At 47.3% G+C, this 8,881-nt stretch overlaps 1 long non-coding RNA gene across 1 annotated transcript; it reads right to left on the reverse strand.

Moving 5' to 3' along the window:
- Positions 1-1,249: 1,249 nt before the first annotated feature.
- LOC124105771 (uncharacterized) lies at positions 1,250-6,810 on the reverse strand. The gene is made up of 3 exons (XR_006855862.2): positions 6,773-6,810; positions 4,905-5,394; positions 1,250-1,428 (listed from the first exon to the last, which is right to left on the reverse strand). It is a non-coding gene; the product is annotated as an uncharacterized LOC124105771 (long non-coding RNA).
- Positions 6,811-8,881: the final 2,071 nt, after the last annotated feature.

Here is an 8,881-nt window from a genome sequence, read left to right on the forward strand (position 1 = left end):
CAGTGATAGTGAAAGGAGGCCAGGTATACTCCCAGGTAGCATAGTAAGTCCCCAGGCCAGGAGGAGGAAAAACTTGACTAGGAATCCCCTCCCTGTGGAAGCTGTAAGCCAGAGCTGAACTTGTCCCACATCATTCACGCCTGAAAGGAAATCTGATTGAATAATTTATTTGAGGAAAAGTTTTTGAATATTTTTTGATTTTACACTCTAGTCAAGAGGACAGAAAGCAAATGGACAAACATGTAAAATAAGCTCTGGTCCCAGTCCGTGTGATAATAGCTCTATCAGAAAATTAAAGGGAGCTCCAATAGAAATCAGTCTAGGATCATTCCTCTGGATGGACAATCACAGAAGGCCTCTCAAAGGAGGTGATACCTAACCTAAAGCCTGAAGGGATAAGGAGGGGTGAGCTAAGCAGGATGCCCAGGAAAAGCTTGGCAAATTGAATGCGCAACGTATAAAGATTGTGCTATGGAAAGGATCTTGGGAACACAGAGCAACAGGAACGTGATCAACGAGGGAGAAGTGCCAGGGGTCGGGTCAGAACCAGGCCACAGGGCACCGAAGTGCCGGGGTACGGCTGCAGCAAAATAACCAGGGGGTACGGCTGCAGCAAAATAACCGGGGGGTGACGAATAACTTGTGTACGTTGATACAGCAGGAGTAGGAGCCGTTTATTGCAGGACAGGAGCAGTATTTATACATTCCACAGAGCTTATCTAATTAGCATAAACTAGATACATCAGTCAACCAATAAGGAATCTCCACACTTAATGGCTCGCTTTTGTTACTTCTCAAACCACTCCCTCTGGCATTTTGCCAGGCACCATCCAGACTTGTTTACGAACTCTAACATTCCCCTGGCAAAATGCCAGGTGTTATTTTTGACTTGTTTACAGACTCTAACACCCCGAAGGCTGCAGTTGGGGGTGCTCTCCAACCTGCCCCACTCTTGGGCTTTTCTGAATTGATGGAAGGGGAGCCCTACCCCACCATTCCTCATGGGCCAGTGACATCACCACCGACAAACCTCTACATGGACCCTTCTTGCCCCTCTAGTGATCTGCGTTGTCACCAGGCTCCTGAGATGCCTGGTTCTCCGGTATTCCTGACCAAGCAACAAGAGAAGTTAAAACGAAAGCACATTTTTTTCTTTCCTTCGGTTGAGTTATTGGGTATTTTAAAAAGTCTAATAAACTAATAATACTTCTAGTCCCTAGGCATCTAGTGTTTACATAAATCTTTCTTCTTCTTCTTCTTCTTATCTGTATCTTCTGGAAATGTTTACACAACCCTCAGGGGAGGCAGGCAGGCCAGTGAAATGCAGTTGGAACAGGCCCATCCTTGAGGGAAACAGGACCCATCTGGACGCTGAGGCCGCTTCTGCCCCTCAACGTTGGCGGTGAGGTTGGAGTGCGGGAGGGGCTCCTGGAGAAGTGGAAAGATGACTATTTCAGTTCTCAAAAGCTTCAGGCTCTATCCCAGGCTGAGCCAAATAGAGCTCCTGGGACCAAGGTTTTCCCCAGGAAACAGGGTGTGAGGTGGGGGGTTAGGGGGAGTGTGGTGGCCAGAAAAGAAAATGTACCTGGGGTCCCCAGAGCCACCCTGCCACCCACCCAAGGGCCTCATGGTTACTTGCACACCCATTCCCATCAGCAACAAAATGGGCTGGGTCTTAAGAGCCCAATGGCCGCCCAAGGCTGAGGCAAAGGCAGAGCTTGGCCCTGAATTCCCACCTCAGAACTCCTGAGCCTCCCGAGCAGCTCCCCAACTCTCCTTGTCATTCCTGGTGTTTTCTCACTGATGCTGAGAGGAGTCTCCTGGCGGAAGTATGTGCCTTCCAAGTTCTCTCTGGAGACCTGAGTCAGAGACCTCCAAGGGAGCCCTGAGCCAAATTGCCTCACAGCTTATCCAGAGAATGACACCTGTTTCCTCTCCTTTCTCTGAAAGGAAGTGTGTGTGTGTGTGTGTGTGTGTGCTGTTCCTGTCACTGCAGGGTTACCAGCACTCTGTAAGAGACACCCTTTTGCTAAGAAAATGTGTCCCAACTGGCAGAGAGCATCTGACACCTTTCTCATTACTTGTGATGTCAAGTGACATCAGAGTAGCATGGGCCCCTCTCCACAGAGGACCCAGCCTATGCAGAGCCCACACAGGCCAGCCCTGACCTCTGGCTGCCAGGCCCACTTGCATATCAGAGGCACCCAAGTCTCTACAGAAAGCCTCCACTAAGAGAGGTTCAGTCCCGGGGCCCAGCATTAGAGCTGTGAGGATTTGGGGTGCTCAGCTCTACCCACTTCACCGAACCCCTCACCAATCCAGCAGACTCTGGAAGCTGTAGCCAATGAGAACTGCCCTCCACCTGGAGAAGCAGCCTCCCCTGGAAACAGTGTGGTTTTCCTTGTAAGGTGCAAGCCGCAGCCTCCATAGCTCCCCAGGTGTCTCAGAACCGCTTCAGAGCCAGGTTGCTGTGGTTTGGAACCGGCTCAGCTCATAAATCTCATCCCAAAGCCCCTGACAGCCTCCACTGGGAATTGAAGTGCAGCCTTTCCCTGGGCCTGCTGCTGCTGGGGTCCACATGGCCCAGCCTTGCCCACCTGCCCTGACAGGGTGAAGCTCCAGAGCCAGCGTGCAGCCTTTCCAGATTGGCCTCCTTCCTTCACCTGTTTCCTCATCTCACCTCCCCTTGAGCATTTGTGTTTCTCTTTCCAGTCAGATATTTGCCATGCCTGGGGGAGCTCCAAGAAAGCTTACAGGGTTTTGAAGTCCCCTTGAACTTGAACATGCCGAAGGGACAGGAGGCTCTCTTGCACGGCTGGTAAACCTGCAGTGACAGGTTCTTGGGAACTTAGGAAGTCAGGGTTCAGTTCTGCCTCTAACTGTGTGGCCTTGGGAAGGCATGACACATCTTAGCTTTCCCATCTGTAAAATGGGCTTTTGTGCAGAATGAACTTTGAGCCCCCAGCTCTGACATCCAGGAGTGGTTTCTATTGGGTTGGGACTGGTTCCCAACCTCGCTTCCCAGCAGCAGAATTGCTCTGTTGTCCAGAACCCTTCACTGTCTACTTCCACAGGCATTGTCATGCGTACCTGTCTATGTCCCACTATATTTTAAGGCAGGGATTGATGCCATATCCATTTATATAATCAACATGTTTTATATTAAATGCCTATAATGTGCTTTGCTAGGAGCTAGGAGATGATAGATGAAACACAAAATGACCTAGTCCCTGTCTTCAGGAAGTTTACAGTCAAGAGAGAGAGAGACAGACACAGGCGAATCAAATTACCACATAAACACATCTAATAATCATGGCAGGAGCTGCCAATCAAAGTGCAGAGAGCTGTGTGAAGAAGTAGAAATCTGAGCATCATTTCTCATGGGAGCCAACATCCTAGGTGAGCTGCATAAGCAGGAAGAGCATGGGGCAGTCAATAGGCAGAAGAGCTGGTTTGTGCAAAGGTAGAAGCCCAGGAACAGTGGGGGTAAGGAGGACATCTCATTCCCTTTTGCATTGGGACACTCAACTCTCATCTGATACCACTGCACGTGCATAAATATTTGTTAAATGAATTAATGATGTATAAATTCACCCTCTAAAAGTCATCAAGCTGCCCAGTGTGTTCAGACTCAAAGGTGAGTGTTTGAGCACTTGCTTATTGCTCCCTGTGCTTCAGCATAGTAGAAAATGTGCAAATAACTTTCTGAGAGTCTGAACTGAGAAATTATGTCCACGAGTTCCAACATGGAGATGGTCACTATTGATTTCTGTTTAAATATGATAATTAGTTAAATAAAATATTCAATTTAAAATTCTGTTGAAACAGTTGGAGGGTTGCCAGATTTAGCAAATCAAAATGTCCCATGCAGCCACGATGGAAAACAATATGGCAATTCCTCAAAATGTTAAACAGAATTACCATGCGATTCAACAATTCCACTTACAGATCTATGTACCCAAAATAATTGAAAGCAGGAACTCAAACAGATACCTGTGGGTCCACGCTCATAGCAGATTGTTCACCATAGCCAAAAGTCGATGACACATGCCCACGAACAGATGAATGAATCAACAAAAATACATACAATGGAATATTATTCAGCCTTAAAAAGAATGACATTCCAACATATGTTATAAATGGATGGACTTGAAATGTTATGCCATTAAGCCAGACATGAAAGGACAGGCATCCTATGACTCAATTTATAAAAGGCATGTAGACTAGGTAAATTTATGGAGACAGAGAGAAGATCAGAGGTTACCAGAGGCTGGGCAGAGGAAAGAATGGGGAATTATTGTTTAAAGGGTATAGAGCTTGGGATAATGAAAAAGTTCTGGAAATGGATAGGGGCAATGTGAGTGTACATTGTGAATGTACCTACTATTCCTGAATTGTATACTTCAAATGGTCAAAATGATAAATTTTATGTCATGTAAAAATGTAAAAGCATCTTGCTTATTTTTGAAAAGCCTCTTGTTTAAAATTCTCATGTAATACTTGGAACATACTTAAACTAAAAATGTGTTCATTGTTTATCTGAAATTCAAATTTAACTGGGTGTTCTGTATTATTCCTGGTATGCCTAGCTAAGAAGTTTCTCTTAGCCCTGGGCTTCCTAGGACCGTCCCTGGATGCAGGGGGCCATATTTTCCAAACCCAAAATTAGTTCCCATGGTCTGATAACAAAGAGTGTACAAAACAGTGGCAGAAAATCAGAGGAGTAGTGCCTGCCCTAATTATAGACTCTGCCACCGAGAGAGGCCACGAAATGATGCCCCCAGACCTCGCCCCCTCCATCAGCGGAGAGGTAGAGATTAGAAATCTTGGTTGGGTTTCCCATCTGTTGTTTAATCATCATGATCCACAAATGCAGTAAAAGCTGGTTATAAACCCCTTCTTACAATTGACCACGTGGCTGGAATTACAGTTGCAGATGGTGACGCTCACGCTTGTGACTCAGACGATAGCCTTGTCCCCCGCCATCAATGGATCTTCACACCAGAGTTGGTAAGAACCCATGGGGTGCCCAGATGCCTAATTGTTAGCACCATTTGCACCCATGCCTTCGCAAAGAAAGAAACTGCCTGCAGAGATCATCGTGCAGCAAGGAACAACAGGTGCAAAAGGCAGAGGCCACTCTGGAGCCATTTGGACCAAAGAGCGTGGCTCAGCGTAGCGTGAGTGCCACAGACTTGGCATGCCTGCGTTCATCTGCCTATGAGATGGGCTTGGAATCACACCACAGCTCCGGAGTCTACCGTTTCCATTCCAGGTGGTCCCACCTACTCCTTCTTTCAACCGAGATGAAAGGCAGCTGGGGAGGGCATCTCACGAAGAGATGGGTCGCATCCAAATCATTTTTACTAGGTGCTGACAAGTCACTGTGAAAGTCTGGAAATGTGTAGCACAGCAAAAACACCCGGGTCACCATGAGCTGGTGAATGATTACCAGAGGAGCAATTCATTACAGGCTGCGCTCAGCTCCCATCACACAAGGAAGTGTTACATTAACAAGATGGAAGGTCCCCATGGTCCCCTCACCAACACGGCCCCCACTGCCACTGCCTGCCACCCCACTTTTTCAATTTGTGTTGTTGCGTGGTGGGTGCAGAGCCCAAAGGCAGGAGAAGTTAATTCAGCTAGACTAATAATCAAAAAGCCACTCAAATTCCATCTGACCTGTGTGCTACATGAATTTTTTTGTGCAGCCAGCAGCAGCTAGGACCTCTGTGAACTGGCACCTACGTGTGGCATTCAGGCAGGATGGGTATTTTTTTTTAATATTTATTTTTTAGTTTTCAGTGGACTCAACATCTTTATTTTTATGTGATGCTGAGGATCAAACCCAGCGCCCTGCGCATGCCAAGCAAGCACGCTACCACTTGAGCCACATCCCCAGCCCAGGATGGGTATTTTTTAGTTCTTCATGAATCTTGCTTCCTATCAGGGTCTGTGTGTTTTCCTGTGAACGAGCCTGGGCTTCAGCCCCGCCAGCACCCAGGTTTCCTTTGGTTTTTAACCTTTCCTTATGTAGACAGATCTTAGAAGGTGCCAGCCTGGAGACTATGGGATGTCAAAGAGGAATTCAACACACAGCTTAGATTGGCTCTGGACCCCAGTTCTGGGATGATAGAATCAGAGTCTCCATTTGGGGGTAACTGATGGGCTTGAGTGACCTTCAAGTCCTTGCCATTCAGAGTCACATGCAGCCTTGATCTCATCCCTCTTTCTAATCTCTCTTCTCCAGTTATGACTTCTCCCATTAAAGAATCATGGACCACAAATGGTGCATTAGTCCAGAGACAACACGAGACAGATGGGTCAGTAGTTCTTCCTTAATGGGATTTCTGCTCCTTCAGGATGCCATTCACACGCAGAGGAGCCAGACAATGGAATCTGTTTCAAAGTTAAAAGCACAGCTCTGTTCTGGGCAAGGTGACATACACCTGTAATCCCAATGGACGCTGAAGCAGGAGGATCCTAAGTTCAAAGCCAGCCTCAGCAAAAGCTAGGTGCTAAGCAACTCAGTGAGACCCCCCACCTCTAAATAAAATACAAAATAGGGCTGGGGATGTGGCTCCATGGTCTAGTGGCCCTGAGTTCAATCCCTAGTACCCCACACACACACACACACACACACACACCCGCAAAAAAGCAGAGCCAAGCCCAGGACATATGGTCTCTGCTAGACAAGGGCTTTCCACAAATGCTTTCCAAAGAAGACCAGAAAGCTCAGAACATGGCCTTGCCCTGGGGCCCAACCTCTCACCTCCAAGGGGCCCTGACAGCTTCCATTGCAAATGTCAACCGGAAGTGGGGGGGACTGAGCACAGAGCACTCCCCAGCCAAGAGGATGTTAAATATTAAACCTCCCTGTAGCCGGGGGTCGGGCTGAGAGCTGCCATTTCATTATGCAGCTTTCCCTGGGCTTAAGAAGAGAGCCTGCCTCTCCCAGAAGTGTGCAGGGGAGCCTGCCCTCCGCCTTCCCAGCACTGGGGAAACCTTCAAAGCTGTTCAATTTGTCTAAGCCCCATCCATCTTTAATGTCACAGTCTACATTTTCTCCTCTCCTCCTTTTTCAAAGCAGCCAAAAAAGAAAATGTCACTGCATTTGGGGCCAATTCAAAAGCCAGGCTTAGACAGAAGTTCTGTTTCTTTCTCCCGGGCTCCCGTGTTGTTATGTCCCGAGGAGCCTTCAGGGGCTACACCTCGCCCCCTCCATTCCTGCGATCATCTGGAGTCTTTCTGTCTGACCTCAATTGTATGTCCTTCATTCACTTCTTCACAAAGAGCACCTGCCAAGAGGACCTAGAGTTGATGTTTACTCGGGCAGAGCTGCGGTGGGGGATTGCCAGGTGGGGCTGTCACCACACCCATCAACTTCCTGACAGGGATTTGGAGGCTGTGCAGCTGATACAAGCGAATGTCCCCTGTGCTGCCTTTTAAAGGCTGTATTCCCCAAAATTTATCCAAAGCACAGGGAATCAGCCCCAGCTGTGGCCGCCATGGCTGGGAGCACTCTGTGCACTTCTCCCCTGTGTGCCTTAAAAAGACCCTTTAAGCCACGCAGGGCAGGTGGCAGCCTGGATAAAGATGACAGTCACAAGGCATCCCTGACAGGCCCTGGCTCACCCAGGAATAGAGAGCTGATGCACTGATTGATACCTGAGAGGGTGGCTGTCATCCAGGAGGACACAGGAGGGAGATAAGGGATTCAATCAGTGTCAGACCCGTCCCAACACAACACGACCATAAATCACTTTGGGTAAAAATTCTCAGCTGCTAAAGTGGAGAAGGGGGAGCAGGTAATAGAAAAACAGGGGGAGACACAGCTGTGTGGGCTGGACAAGATGTTTGGTCTCAGCCCTAGGTGGAGGGCAGGCTCTGTTAGAATTCAGTCTTTTCTCAGCTCAAGGGAGGTACGGCATTTTCCCGAGTTAATTGTATGGGGTTAAAATATAATCCAGGGTGAAATCGGCAGTATGTGAGCTATATCCCAATACGGCTGTTGTAAATATATAAATTCCAACCAGAAGCCCAGGATGGCAATGGAGGGAACCCCCTCTCCCCTACCTCCCACCTACCCCATGGAGGCAAAAGAGATGGTTGCAATATTCAGCCTTGTCCTTACCCACTGGTACCCTAGAAAGTACAGCACATGGTGAGCTCTGAGAAAACAGGACTCAAAGCCTCTCTTGATGAGAAGAGCTTTCTCCAATTCCAGAAAGCCTCAACCTGCCTTCAGCAACTCCTATCAATATTACGATGTGCATAGCACTAGCCAAACCCATTTCAGAGATTGTCTTTCAATGTATGTTAATTAGACATTTCAAAAATTAAAACTTTTTTTTTTGGTCCAGGGGACAGAGATTCTTAAATTGGAAGTAATGAACAGATTAGCGATTAATTAATTGCAGGCAGGTGTAAGGAGAAACTATGTATGGCTTCTTAGGTCCCCCCACACACACACTTTCTCTCTTAAGATCACTCTTTCTTATTTTAATTAATTTTTTTGCCACCCCAGCACTTCTCTTATCAAATATTCAAATAAACTAAACAAATAGAGTGTACTGAGACCAAAGTCTCAATATGGTGTTTAATTGGAATTGTAGCCTATTTTCTCCTAGTGAAGTCTCGGGGTACCTGGAAGCTTTCCCTGGCAGAAGAACTGGCCTCCAAAAGTGCATTTTTAGCATCTAGTTAATCTTCCTTTCAGGTGCCAAGGGCATGGATTGATTGAAACAAGGAAATGTAAGCCATTGGGTGGTTTGTGGTTTCTCTGGCCTGGTAAGGAACACAAGCAATAACATAATGAGACTGTGGGTCTCCTCTCCATTAACTCTGCTCCCCGTTCACGAGTGTATCTGTACTGCACAAA

Source organism: Marmota monax, unplaced genomic scaffold, assembly GCF_021218885.2.
Source record: "Marmota monax isolate L192 unplaced genomic scaffold, Marmota_monax_Labrador192_F-V1.1 WCK01_AAM20220418_F8-fsc00095, whole genome shotgun sequence".
Lineage (NCBI taxonomy): Eukaryota > Metazoa > Chordata > Mammalia > Rodentia > Sciuridae > Marmota > Marmota monax.